The sequence below is a fragment of the Dipteris shenzhenensis genome, chromosome 27 (genome assembly GCF_047967505.1).
Source record: "Dipteris shenzhenensis isolate YYH24624 ecotype China chromosome 27, Dip_SZ_1.0, whole genome shotgun sequence".
NCBI classification, from domain to species: Eukaryota; Viridiplantae; Streptophyta; class Polypodiopsida; order Gleicheniales; family Dipteridaceae; genus Dipteris; species Dipteris shenzhenensis.
The window spans coordinates 19,271,155-19,284,024 of NC_141622.1; the positions used below are offsets into that span (position 1 = coordinate 19,271,155).

The 12,870-nt window shown below is 43.4% G+C and overlaps 1 protein-coding gene across 3 annotated transcripts in view; it reads right to left on the minus strand.

The window, feature by feature from the left end:
- The window catches only part of LOC147883990 (dihydrolipoyllysine-residue acetyltransferase component 2 of pyruvate dehydrogenase complex, mitochondrial-like), an 88,340-nt gene that overhangs the window by 41,355 nt on the left and 34,115 nt on the right, over positions 1 to 12,870 (minus strand). The window lies entirely within an intron of this gene.

The following is a 12,870-nucleotide window of genomic DNA, read 5'->3' on the forward strand; positions in this document are numbered from 1 at the left end:
TATCATTTGCTGAAGAAAAATAATTTAGCAATGTCTGATATGATGGAACTGACTTCTAAACTGCGTGAACTAGGCCTAGCATCAGTAAAGCACTGGCCTTTGGAATTCTACACAGAATTGCTTTTGCTTTTAAAGGAAACTTGAATTCATACACTGCTGTGCGCTCTCTTAGGATCATATCCAAGGACATTCCCATGAAAATTTTGACAGAGAGTCACAGTTTACCCTTGGAACCAGTCCTCAATACATCCAAATCTATTAAGATTTTTTTTTAATCCTGCTTTTAGGCTTAATAGGCATGTGTTGAATCCAGGTCCAATAGTACGCAGACGACACTTGAATAGTAAGAAAACGAGGCTGCTCAATGAAGGCATGACCATGGGGCTCTGACCAGAGGTCCATACAATAGTTTGTTGAACATTAATAAATATATGAAGGGAATGGTCATGTCAAACTCTGGTAAGCAGGTTCACAAAGAGATCTGCACAAACCTTGAGAGTCAACAAAACAAAGCTCAAGATGTAGACTATGCAATTGCTCACACATGCATTACTACTGCATATCAATGTGATCCATCCTAGCATAAAGCACTAGGGTCCCTGGCCCATATTATGTAGGTCAATCTGTTGCACTACATCACTATTGGCTGCTCTTAAATCTTATTTTGCACAAGCCACATTGCCTCACTAGCAATACAAAGTTGCTTGGGGTTTCTATTTCCTTCCTGGACCAGCCAAGCACCTAAAATCAGAGTGCTGTTTTGTGCTTTCTTGGCTTCCAAGAAAAGCGAGCTTCCTAACTTGGCCAAGTATCTAAAGCAGAGCGCTTTTTCTTGGCCTCCAAGGAAAGCATCTCGTCCAGATTCATTCTGGGCCTGATCAGCCAAAGCGCACATCTCCTCCTCCCATGTTCTTGCAGCGCCAACTCCAAAACCTACAGCCAGGTAATTCGCTGCTTCCCCTAGCCTAAACCCTAATTTTTGCAATCAGCCTAATGCTTCAATCAGGCAGCCATACGCAGACTGGTCTTCCCACTTGGAAATCCACTTAATCCACGAATCCTATCTGTGAATCTGTCGCTCCCTGCTTCTTCAGCAGATCTTCATAACTCTCCTTGCCTCGAGCGAATCCTCCTGGGCTCTCTTCACTACTTCTCTTTATCCCAATCCAGGCGAACTATAACCCTAACTGACGAAATCACAAGCTCTTGCAGGGTATCACAGGAAATTTCGAATTTGAGTCATACCTAGAGAAAATCATGTTCACACCTTCTCTCTACAGAGATTCATACCTCAGGAGTTGGCTCTGATACCAACTGACATGACCCCCGAGCTCGTGAGAACCCAAACCTGCAAGCAAACACAAGAACAACAAGAAACGTGAGGTATCTGAGCAGGCTGCTCACCACCCAACCACGACATATACGAGAGATGATCTCGAATCAAGAGATGTCCCCTCCAAGACACGAGTTGAGCTACTGGCACAAACCCCCAACTAGATCCCCAACCAGTCTAGTGTTCCATACCACCAGATGGCGCCTGGAGGCCTTGAATCTGTTGCTGGGCCTTGGGCTATGCTAGGATGCAGGCGTGCGTCCACGACACGATCCAGGATCCAAACCTTGCACGAGAGAGCTAGACTTGCTCCCCCTTGCTCCTGGGAAACTGAACCCCTAGGCCCCTTTTCTAGAGTCGGGCCCAATGCGCCATAATAGCGGAGACCTCTATTTGGTTCTTACCCTTGCCACTGAACCTGAGAATCAAGCCTGCCTAACCCTAAGCCCCCCAAGGCTAACTAAGCTACTCTTGTGTACCTATGTAGATGTCAAATACCCATCTGTGCACATGACAACCCCCAATACGCAATATCTTTTTATTATGTACTATAGCTTCCTGCTCTTTAACTTCTGCATATAAATATGCTTTATTAAGTTTCTGAGTGTTGATCATCTCTTTGATTGTGGAAAGAAGTGTTGGTGCTAGTGGGAGATGTGTTGCATTTTTCCATGACTTCTAAAATGATTTCTTACTTGCCCTTACTTTCCATCTCCTTCACCTTTCTTCCAAGAGCTGCGACTAGAAGCTTGAGCTCTCTAACTTCTTGCTGTAGGGAGGCAATTGGCTGAGAGCCTAATGGCGATGGGTTGAGGACAGAGAGAGAGAGAGAGAGAGAGAGAGGCGGAGAGGCTAAGCGGGTGAGGGAGGCTGAGGTGGAGAGGCTGAGCGGAGGGGCTAGCAGGAGAGGCTAAGCGGGTGAGGGAGGCTGAGCGGGAGAGAGACAAGGGAAAAGAATGAGAATTTGCAAGCCAAGGCAGCAAATCGAAATGGAGCAAAGAATGCTAAACCAGTTAATCAGGTGCAATCACTTGTTGGAAAAGGGAAAGAAAAAGAAAAAGAGAAGATGAAGGAATCTGTGGGGACAGATCGGGATGGGTTTCAACAGCCTAAGAAGGTGGTTGTATTGAAGCAACGCCCCTTTCAATCTCGGCAATGGGATGCTTCCTCTCCTTTACCAGGACAGGCTTCTACTTCAGCTCCTGTCCTTCAAAATTGGGTGGGGGTTTTGAAGAAGGGTATCCCCATATGTGATTCTGAAGAAGGGGAGAATGCCATATCTTTTATGGATCATGAAAGCCTGCAACCCATGCAAGCAGAGGCTTTGCCTCTCTGATATCTTGTTTCATATTTACATTTTCCTGTATATATCTCTTATATGCATCAAACACTTAAGTGCTTTACATACAATGTACAGAGCCTCTGCAATGTCTCAAAGTGGAGGCTTTTCTGGAATTATGTACTTAAAATGCAGCCAGATATTGTTTGTTTGCAAGAGCATAATCAACACTCTAAGGCTGGTCATCATGATCACTTTGGCGGCTATGATATTTATTATGCTGGTACCACTACCTATTCAGGTGTATGCATAATGGTCAAACATGAGCTGGAGCCTCAGTTAGCATTCAATGACAACAGTGGCCGATGGATAGTCATACAATGTAATGTCAATGGTGACATTCTTGAGCTTGCATCAGTTTATGCCTCCCAGACCTCTGCCATGAGGGCTTCTCTATGGGATTCTTTAAGCAAATATCCATGGAGATCAAATGCATTTATCTGTGGAGATTTTAACAATTCTCCTCTGCTGAGAGATAACACCACTTCAAGATCTCATATGCTTTCATCGGAAAGACAAAAATGGGATAGCATGCTTCTCTCTGTGCAGGCTGAAGATTTATGGCTGCTTCTACAAGGGTCAGTGCCCGGATATACTTTCCATCATAATGCATTTACCACATACTGGGCAAGGCTTGACAGATGGTATCTGTTCTATCCACAACAATATGCAGATTTTAGCCTTCATCTCCTCATAGATTTCTCATTGGGATTGTCAGATCATGCCCCATTATGGTTAAATCTGCAATTTGGTATGCCACTGGATGATTTGCCGACTCTCTCCAGCAGATTACTGCACGTTAATCAGGCTTATCTTCGACATCAATATTTCCAGCAAATGATCAGATTTGCAATTCATCCCTTGCTTTTGCATGCTCAGGAGGACATGAATTATGCTTGGGACAGCTTTGTCTCTCGTATACAGAATGTCATTAGGGACTATGGAAAATGGCACATGGCTACATGGAGGAATGAGGTCAAATGGGCAAAAAGGACAGCACAACAGTTGACTGAATTTTCACATTTAAGGCCTCTTTCTGAATCAAAAAATGATTCCCTTTCACAAGCCCGGATCAAACTGACTGATAATGATCAGCGGAAATTGCACAAATGGCAGATTAGAGCAAGAATGAAGCCCCTCATGGATAAGGGCTGCTCATCAAAAGCCTTTTTCCAGGGCCTGCATGCCACCACTCGAAAGAAAAACTCGTGTCTAAGGGTCAGGAAACTAGATGGATCTTGGACGCACTCTTTCTCTGATCTCCAAGATGAATGCCAAAATTACTTCCAGACACTGTTCTCTCCCCCTGGCTCCCCATCAAATCAAATGACTGATGCGAGGACTGAATTTCTTCAATATGTTTCTGGGATAGTGAACATGGATGATGCTCTATTATTTGAGAGACCTTTTACTGACACGGAACTTGATAATGCATTGTCCCATCTCGGCAAATACAAGTCCCCTGGCTGGGATGGTCTTACGGTGGAATTTTATATTTCTTTCTGGGATGATTTGAGAGATGTTCTCTTACAAATGATCAATGTTGCCTGGCAAGAAAATCAATTGCCGCACCTCTGGAAGCATGGCATAATCAAACTTGTGCCAAAAAAAAATCTTTGTGATCATATGTCAGATAAGGCCTATTACTCTGATGCCTGTAGTTTACAAACTCATTGCCAAAATGATTGTGTATAGGCTTCATGGGACTCTGAATGCGGGCCTTCATCCTCATCAGTATGGGTTTGTGCCGCGAAGACAAATCCATGACAATATCTCCAATGCATTGACTGCAATTGAATATGCTAAGTATTCGAATCAAGATGTGCTCATATTGCAGGTAGATATCACTAAGGCATTTGATACTGTACAATGGGATTTTATCTCCCAAACCATGACAAAGTTGGGCTTTGGTCCCAAGATAGCAAATGCAATTTATTGGCTTTATTCTGGCTCTACTTCCCAGTGCATTCTCGGAAGCCATCTATCTCGGTCATGGACATTGGGTAGATCAGTCAGGCTGCCCCCTTAGTGCTCTTTTCTATGCCATTGCGACTCATCCCCTCCTGATGTATCTTGATCATCTTACAAGCACAGGACAGATGAGTGGTCTTAAAATCCTTGGGGCTGCATCTTTTTTGGCACAGGCATATGCTGATGATTCCTTTTTTATGCCACAGAACTCTCCTCAGGAAGTCCGCATGCTTATGGCCACATTATCATTGTATGGATTAGCAGCGGGATTGCATATCAATTTTGACAAATCCAAATTACTTCCCCTGAAACAATGTGACTGGCATTCTATTCTCTGGCCTGGTCAGATAGTGCATTCCAAAGATGTTGTCAGGCATTTGGGATATCCTATAGGATGGCATATCACCAGGAAGCAGCAGCTAAAATGGATCTTCCAAAGACTTCAACATAAATTGGAATATTGGAAAATTTCTACTTGGCCACTTCATGTCAGGCTCAGAATAGTCCAGTCTATTGTAATGTCTTATGTTCAGTTCTTCTTGCCTTTACTACTTGGTCCTCTAGAGATATCTCAGCTTTTATGTCTCAAGCTATGGAGCTGTTATGGAAGACAAAAACTACTGTGAAAGCATTGAGACTGCTGAAGATGATAATGGTGTGCTCCCCTAGGATGCATGGAGGACTTAATGTTCTAAATATTAGATATCATATACTTGCAAGGAAGGCGACTATGCTCCATACCTTTTTCCGTCAAAAACAGCCATGGACTTGTATGATAGCATCCATGTGTGTCAACATGAGGACAAATGCTTATGGCCATTGGACTACTGATCATTGGGAGGTTGTCATTGGGAGATTTGTAGGGAAGATTCCTGGATGCCCTTTCTCTATTGCTCTGATACTGGACTGGAAACAAGTGCTTTCTAAAGTCAAATGGGCTCCTGATCATCATTCGGGGACAAACTCAATGAGAAAAGAAAGTATTCATTGGAGTGCCATCTTTGACACTCCACTTGCTTTACAAGAACCGGTTAGGGCATATAATCTCATGAAATTGGGAATCAGATACATCAATGACGTGGTAGATGATCATGGTCATGTCTTATCTTTTCCTCAGGCCACTGCCACTTATGCATTGGGAATGCATCACAGATTGATATGGAAGAAAATTGCTGATCTCTTGCACCCTTTTCTACCTATTCCCCCTGTGGCTAACACAGACAGGCTTATGGAATGGCAATTGTACCCCTCTGGTACATGCTCTCGTCCTATTCCTCTGCCTGTTTTGACCTCCATCAAAGTCTACAAGCTTCTTCAGCCTGCCCCTTGGATTCATCAATATGCTAATACTCTGTGGCATATCATGCGGCCCCTTTCATGGTGGCGGAAAAATCTCCGACTAATATGGAGGTGTAAAATGCAGACTTTTTCTTTGGAGATGCATGACCGGCACACTGTCAGTGGAAATAACACTTGCCAAACGTCACATTGCTTCACCCACTTGCTTAAGGTGTCACGCTCCTTCAGAGACTGTCCCTCATTTGCTTTGGCATTGCCAGTCTACTCGGAACCTCCTGGGGAAAATTTCAGATCATCTTCGCCTCCGTTTCCCGAGTCACATATTTGGGAAACACTTTTGGTTATTTGGCAGATTTAGGATGCCTTTATCTCAATACTCACTCTTTTTCTCATGGGTGAGATATTGGGCTCTTTGGACAATCTGGGAAGAGCATAATCTGGCATACTTGGGCCGTCAGTTTCAAAAGTCATATGAATCTTTTAGAGCCTCATTGCGGCAATTTTTATATGATGCCTGCCATGAGGGTGATATACATGCATCTTGCATTGAGCTTTTCTTTTTATGCTTCTGATCTGTGGAATACTCTCCATCTTGGAGACTTTCCCTCTTATAAAGTTATGACAATATAAATACACTGCACTGGATTTTACCAAAAAAAATGTGTGTGTGTGTGTGTATCAAGAAGTTGATCGGATTAAAGATTATTTGCATGATGGCTTGCATCCCTCCCAATAAGGCTTTGTTCCACGTCGCCATATCACAGATAACATTGCCAATACTTATATTGGGATTGAATATGCCAAATACACGCAGCAAGATGTTCTACTCTTGCAGGTAGATATTGCAAAAGCCTTTGACACAGTTCAATGGGATTTCATCTCACAAATTGTGCGAGCTTTGGGGTTTGCACAAAAAATGCAGCAGGTTATTTACTGGCTTTACACAGATAGCAATGCGGCTTGCATTATCTCTAGGGATATCTCTGATGAGTGGACTCTTTGTTGTTCGGTCCGCCAGGGATGCCCTCTCAGTGCTTTACTGTATGCCATTGAGCATGGTTGCTCAAGCTTATGCTGATGATTCTTTCTTTACCCCGAAGAATACGCCCCATGATCTTGGTGCCTTGATGCAGGCCCTCTCTATTTATGGTTTGGCAGCTGGTCTTCATGTTAATTTTCAGAAGTCTAAGCTGCTCCCTTTGCATTTCAAAGACTGGCATAGTCTATTATGGCCCGGGGATATCATTCCACCCACTTAGTTTGTTCGTCATCTTGGTTACCCTTTGGGGTGGGAACTCACTCGCCGACAACAAACTAATTGGGTTTTGGCTAAGCTTCGGAAAAAGCTTGAGTATTGGAAACTGGCAACCTGGCCTTTGCACGTTCATCTTCGAATAGTGCAGTCCATCCTTGTGGCATATATTCAATTTTACTTGCCATTGATCATGTTCACTAAAGCAGATCTTACATCTTTCATGTCTGTCTTTATGGAACTCTTCTGGCGATCCAAACATGGCAGAAAAAGTCTCACGCTGCTTTCGATGCATCACATTTGTTCTCCCAAGATGCATGGTGGATTGAACATCACGGATATTCATGTGCATATTCTTGCCCACAGGGGGAAAATGTTGCTGCAATTTCTGCAAGGTGATCAGCCTTGGGCTCTTATGATTAGGACTCTGGTCACTCATATCAGTATTTCTGTGTTTGGTTATTGGCAACTCGATCACTGGGATTTCTTTTTTGGCTGCACTGATGGCACTTTGCCTGGATGCCCTTTTGTCTCCCGCTTTCTTTTTCGGCTGTGCTTTCTGAAAGCGTAAGAGAACCCAATCGTCTTCTTTGAATTGCAGCTCACGACGATGACGGTCAGGGCCTCTCTTTTGCTTATCCTGAGACCTCTGGAGAGTGATCTTGATTTTCCTGTAAGCCTCATCCAAGTTTTCCACAAATTTATTAGCTTCAAAGATTTTATCTTTGGTCTGCAAAATGGGCGGTTTCTTGTATTCTTCTACAATCTCGAAAGGAGCCTTTCTTGTAGAAGTATGAACCTTGTTGTTAAAGGCAAACTCAATGAGTGGCAAGAATTGCTCCCATTTTGCCTTGTGATCCGAAACATAGCACTTCAAGAGATCAAGGGCGGTGCCATTGGCCTCTTCAGATTGCCTGCAATCTGCCCAGCTTCATTACTACGATCAGCTCTGTCTATCTCTTCATGGAAACCACCACATAAAAACAGCAAACACTCTCTTTTTTACTCTCCCACTCTCCCTTCTCTCTAAAAACACACTAGGGCCTAAGACAATCCTCGGGCTGGACCCCCTCCCAAGGTGTTTTCTTATTGGAGAGTATATCCATTATAGAGTTCAGCGTAGAGCTGTCTTATACAAGATTTCAAACGTGAATAAAAAATACAAAGGAGCTCAAGGCTCATTCTTTTGGCAAGTTGCCACTTGTCTAATTTCTAGCCTAATTCTAATCCCATGTTCATGGATAAGGTCTTCTGGGGTCTTCTTAGCACTTGATCATGCGAATAACTCCCAATCTCTCGTGAGGCTCTGCAATGCCCAAGTCTGGAACCTTTCTTGTATCTGTAACAATTAAATAAAGCGCATAACCATGGCACCCATTAATTGTTAGCGCTTCGCATGCGAATAATAAACTCTGGACTAATCCTAGTCACTGTGGGCGTCCCCACCAGGCAAACATAACACATAAACATAGAACAATTTCTCTAGTCAACCAAGGCCAACCCTCTTGGTCATAATTAAGAGTGTTGAGCGACAGTCAAAGCGCCTTAATTACGGCCAAGTCTCTCCAACCGAAGTTGGCACATCTTAGTTAACGAGGTTAACCCGCTTGGCGTGAGCCAAGTCTCATTGACCGAAGTCAACAATCTCTGACCGAAGTCAGCATTTAATTGCTTGGTTAACCGTGGTTAAGCATCTTGGCTGAAGCCAGATCTTCCTAACTGAAGTTAGGCTTACTTAATCGAGGTTAAGTATCTTTGATCGGAGTCAAGACTTTGACCAAATGAAAGTAACTCTTTGAACATAATAAAATAAAAGAACTCATTATTTATGATCAATAAATTGTCAACTTATGCTTTGGCTTTGGAATATTTACAGCTTGGTGACATCCCCTCGGCTTCTATTCAGTTGACCTCAACTGAAAAGCTTCCTTGTAAACATCCAAAAGCTGTGGATGATCAGACAACATGTCTTTATCCATCCTTTTGGCATCCAATGCCAAATAATTCTTGAACTTTACAAGATATCTGTAAAGTCAGTTTGAGGCTAGGTCACTCACCGTAAATTCCTAAAAATTAGAAATTCACGTGCCCGTGACAATCATCTAGCTTTTTACTTTCAAAAGCTACAGGTCTGCCCTCTTGGAATAAAGCTGTCCCAATCGCAAAGTCACGCGTGTTGGCCTCTAAAACATAAGGCCGGGAAGGATCAGGCACTGCAAGAATAGGTGCTTCCTTGATACTTTGTTTCAAGGTCTCAAAAGCCTTGTTCATTTCCTCATCCCAAGACATAGGCTGGTTAGACCTACGTCCGCGACCTTTCAACATGCTAGTCAAGGGTGTTGTGATTTGAGAGTAATCATGTGTGGGCTTTCTTAGAAAAACCGTAAATCCTAGGAGAGAACGAAGTTGTTTCACCGTGTGAGGAATGGGCCATTCTAAAACCTTTTGAATGTGATCTAGATCAATGCTGATACCTTTTGAAGAAATCTTGTGTCCTAAGTAAATGATGTCCTTCATAAATTAGTCACATTTACTCATCTTGGCATATAGATTATGCTGTCTTAATAGAACTAAGACAATCTTGAGGTGTCCAATGTGGTCCTCTAACAATCGGCTATATATCAAGATGTCGTCTAAGAACACAACAACGAATTTGCCCAAATAATCTCGGAACAAATCGTTAATCTGGAAAGTAGCGAGGAGAATTGGTCAAACCAAAAGGTAATACGAGAAATTCGTAGTGACCATACCTAGTACGAAAAGCAGTTCTGTCTATGTGCTATGTATAGATACGGATTTGGTGGTATCCCGTGCGCAAATCAATCTTAATGAAATACTTCGCTCCGGGCAAGCGGTCTATCAAATCATCCGAGTGAGGAAGAGGATATTTATTTAATTGTCACCTTATTTAGTCATTTGTAATCTACACACATTCTCCATGATCCGTCCTCTTCTTTCTCAAAAGGACAGGTGCACCCTAGGGTGATTTACTTGGGCGACTATAACCCATGTTCAAATAATCCTGAAGTTGCAAAGCTAACTTGTCCTCCTCAAGCTGGCTCATCCTATAAGGTGGAATACTAATAGATTGAGCCCCAAGAACTAAATCTATGCGATGATCTACTGCCCTTTCTGGAGGTAAACCTTCCGGCAGTTGTGCAGGGAATACATCAACAAAATCATCTAACAACGTTCTCAATTCTCGGTGTTCAAATGCGCTTAAATCATTTGTGTTATTAACTGAAACAACAAATGAAGAAAGCGGAATCAAAACACATTGATAAATATCATAATGAGAAGTGTTTAGTATATTTCAAAGCTGCATCGCAGAAACAATAGGTCCCTGAGAAGAGGGAATATCATCACATTTAATACAAACTTGGGTGTCCTTATCCAAAAAAAATAGAGTATGATCTTTCCATCCGATCTGAATATTGTGGGTTTTAAACCACTCTATTCCGATCAACAAGTCCACATGTTCGAAGTGCATACCATAGCACCTAAGAGTATCTGTGTAGTCTTGAATCCGGAGAGAAAGATCGTCGATCTTGCGATCCCAAAACTACTTCCCAACTGGAAGCTCTGCACCTCGTAGGTGTGATCGCTAGGTGTCATAGACAGCCCCAACTTCTACACAAGTTTGTAATTCACAAAAATGTGAGAGCTGCCCGGTTCAAAGAGAATGTGAACTCGTTTTTCCCTCACTTCTCCATAAGCTCAGAAAAGGTCATGGGGGCCAATTAACAAATTATTAAAAGTGCAATTACATGAAAGTGGGCAGGTAATGACATTTACAGAAATACATGTCACCGAGGCTTGGTTAGCTTCCTTATCTTTGGTTCCTTGACCTGCTTGGAGCTTCGGTGCCTGTGCCTGCCGCTGGTTCTTGCGCTTAGGACAGTCGTTCCTCGTGTGGCCCTGCTCCTCACAAATAAAACAGCATCCTTCTTTCTTTAACTTGAGGGTGCGTAAGGAACGGGTTTTACCATTCTTTGTCTGAGTCAAGTTCTTTTTGGGAGCATTGTCAACTGACTTCGACTCCCCTGTACCGGAAGCTGACTGGAAGAACTTCCTCTTGTTCTTTCCACTCGTATCAGAAGTAGTGGTTCCCTTTGCGCTGGCCATTGTATCATCATATATGCGCGCATGATTCATGGCCTCTTGCAAAGTGGTGCATTTATTGTTCTTGATCTGGAGTTTATAGGAATCAGGCAATCCGCCCACAAAGAATCCCAATAAAGTCACAGGGTCCATCTTTGTAGCTCTGGCTTGCAAATCTCGAAACTTCTAAAGATAAACTTCAAAGGTTCCTGAAGATCAGCCTAAAGTTGAAGAATTGGATGAAATCTTGGTTCCGGAATAGATTCTGGCACATAAGGAACACAAGGTAAAAGGTAGAGTTATCCGTCGCTATCTGGTTAAATTCAAAAATTATCCCGCTATTGATGCGAAGTGGATGGAGGAGGGTGAACTAGCAGATTCATCTCAGTTGTTGCAGCTCTATCTAGAGGTATTTCAGCTTGAGCCGACTTCGGTTGGGGCTCCTACAAGCTCAGCGGAGCGTGTGTCTAGAGCATTGCCTGATGCTCAAGAGGGGGGTAGCACCTCCACTCCCTTGGTCCAGACCGCTCCGGATATCTAGAGGTCGCTTGATGACACTGTCGGTCTCACCCGAGGTACCACTTGCTGATGGTATATCTGCCGCGAGACTTCTGGATCAATGTACTAGTCACTGTCAGTTTCTGATTGTATATTTGGAATGGCTGGTTATCTCGAGCTCTACCGAGCCATCCCTTAGAGTCTGCTACTCAGTATTTTCGGTTTTCTGATTTTTGTGCTTGCTGTTTTGAACCAGCAAATGAGGACATTTTCTGTGTTTCAAGAGGGGGGTCTGTCATGGGGACGTGAATTTATAATTTTTAGGAATTTACGGTGACTGACCTAGCCTCAAACTTATTAAATCTGTAAACGACACCTCAGTGTAATTAATTCCATGGGCCAAGGCAACGGATCTAAGGGTTAGAGAGGGGTAAAAATCCAGTGACTTGCAGGGGAAGCAAAGGCAGCTATTCTTGGCTCAACTGGATTGGGGGCTAAGCCAGGGCTGGTTCAGCTTTCTTTCAGTTCAGAATCTCGTTTTTCTTGCTTCCCAGCTATCCACACACCTTCTGGGAGCCTGTTTGTCCGATCTGCCATCACCCAAGAGCCCTGCCAAGTCTAGGACAGCAAAATCGCACTTCCCAGAAGCTGCTACAGGAATTCGTACTTCACCAAAGCTCTTCCAGGAGCTGATTTCAGAAATCGCAATTCGTCCAAGTGTTGCCAGGGCATGCGATTCCAGTTTGCGTGCTGTTCCAGGCTGTTTTTTGCTTCCAGATTGGACGATTCAGTGTTCTGGGTGTTCACGGGGCTGTTCCAGACCATTTTGCAGTTTGCAAGAGCTCCCTAGCTTGTTCCAGGATTTTGCAATTTGCTAGAGAGCTCTTCTGGCAAATCACTTTCAGTTTTCCTCTGTTCCGGGCTGCTCCGGTGGTCTCCTGCACTTGCTTTAGGGTTTTCTTCATCTGCCAGGCCAGCCATGTGCTTCCAGGAACTGCAAATTTCACAAGGAGGCTTCTAGAGTTGGTGATTCTTCTCCAGCAGGTCTTCCAGGGTTGCTATTGCTGATTTTCAGCT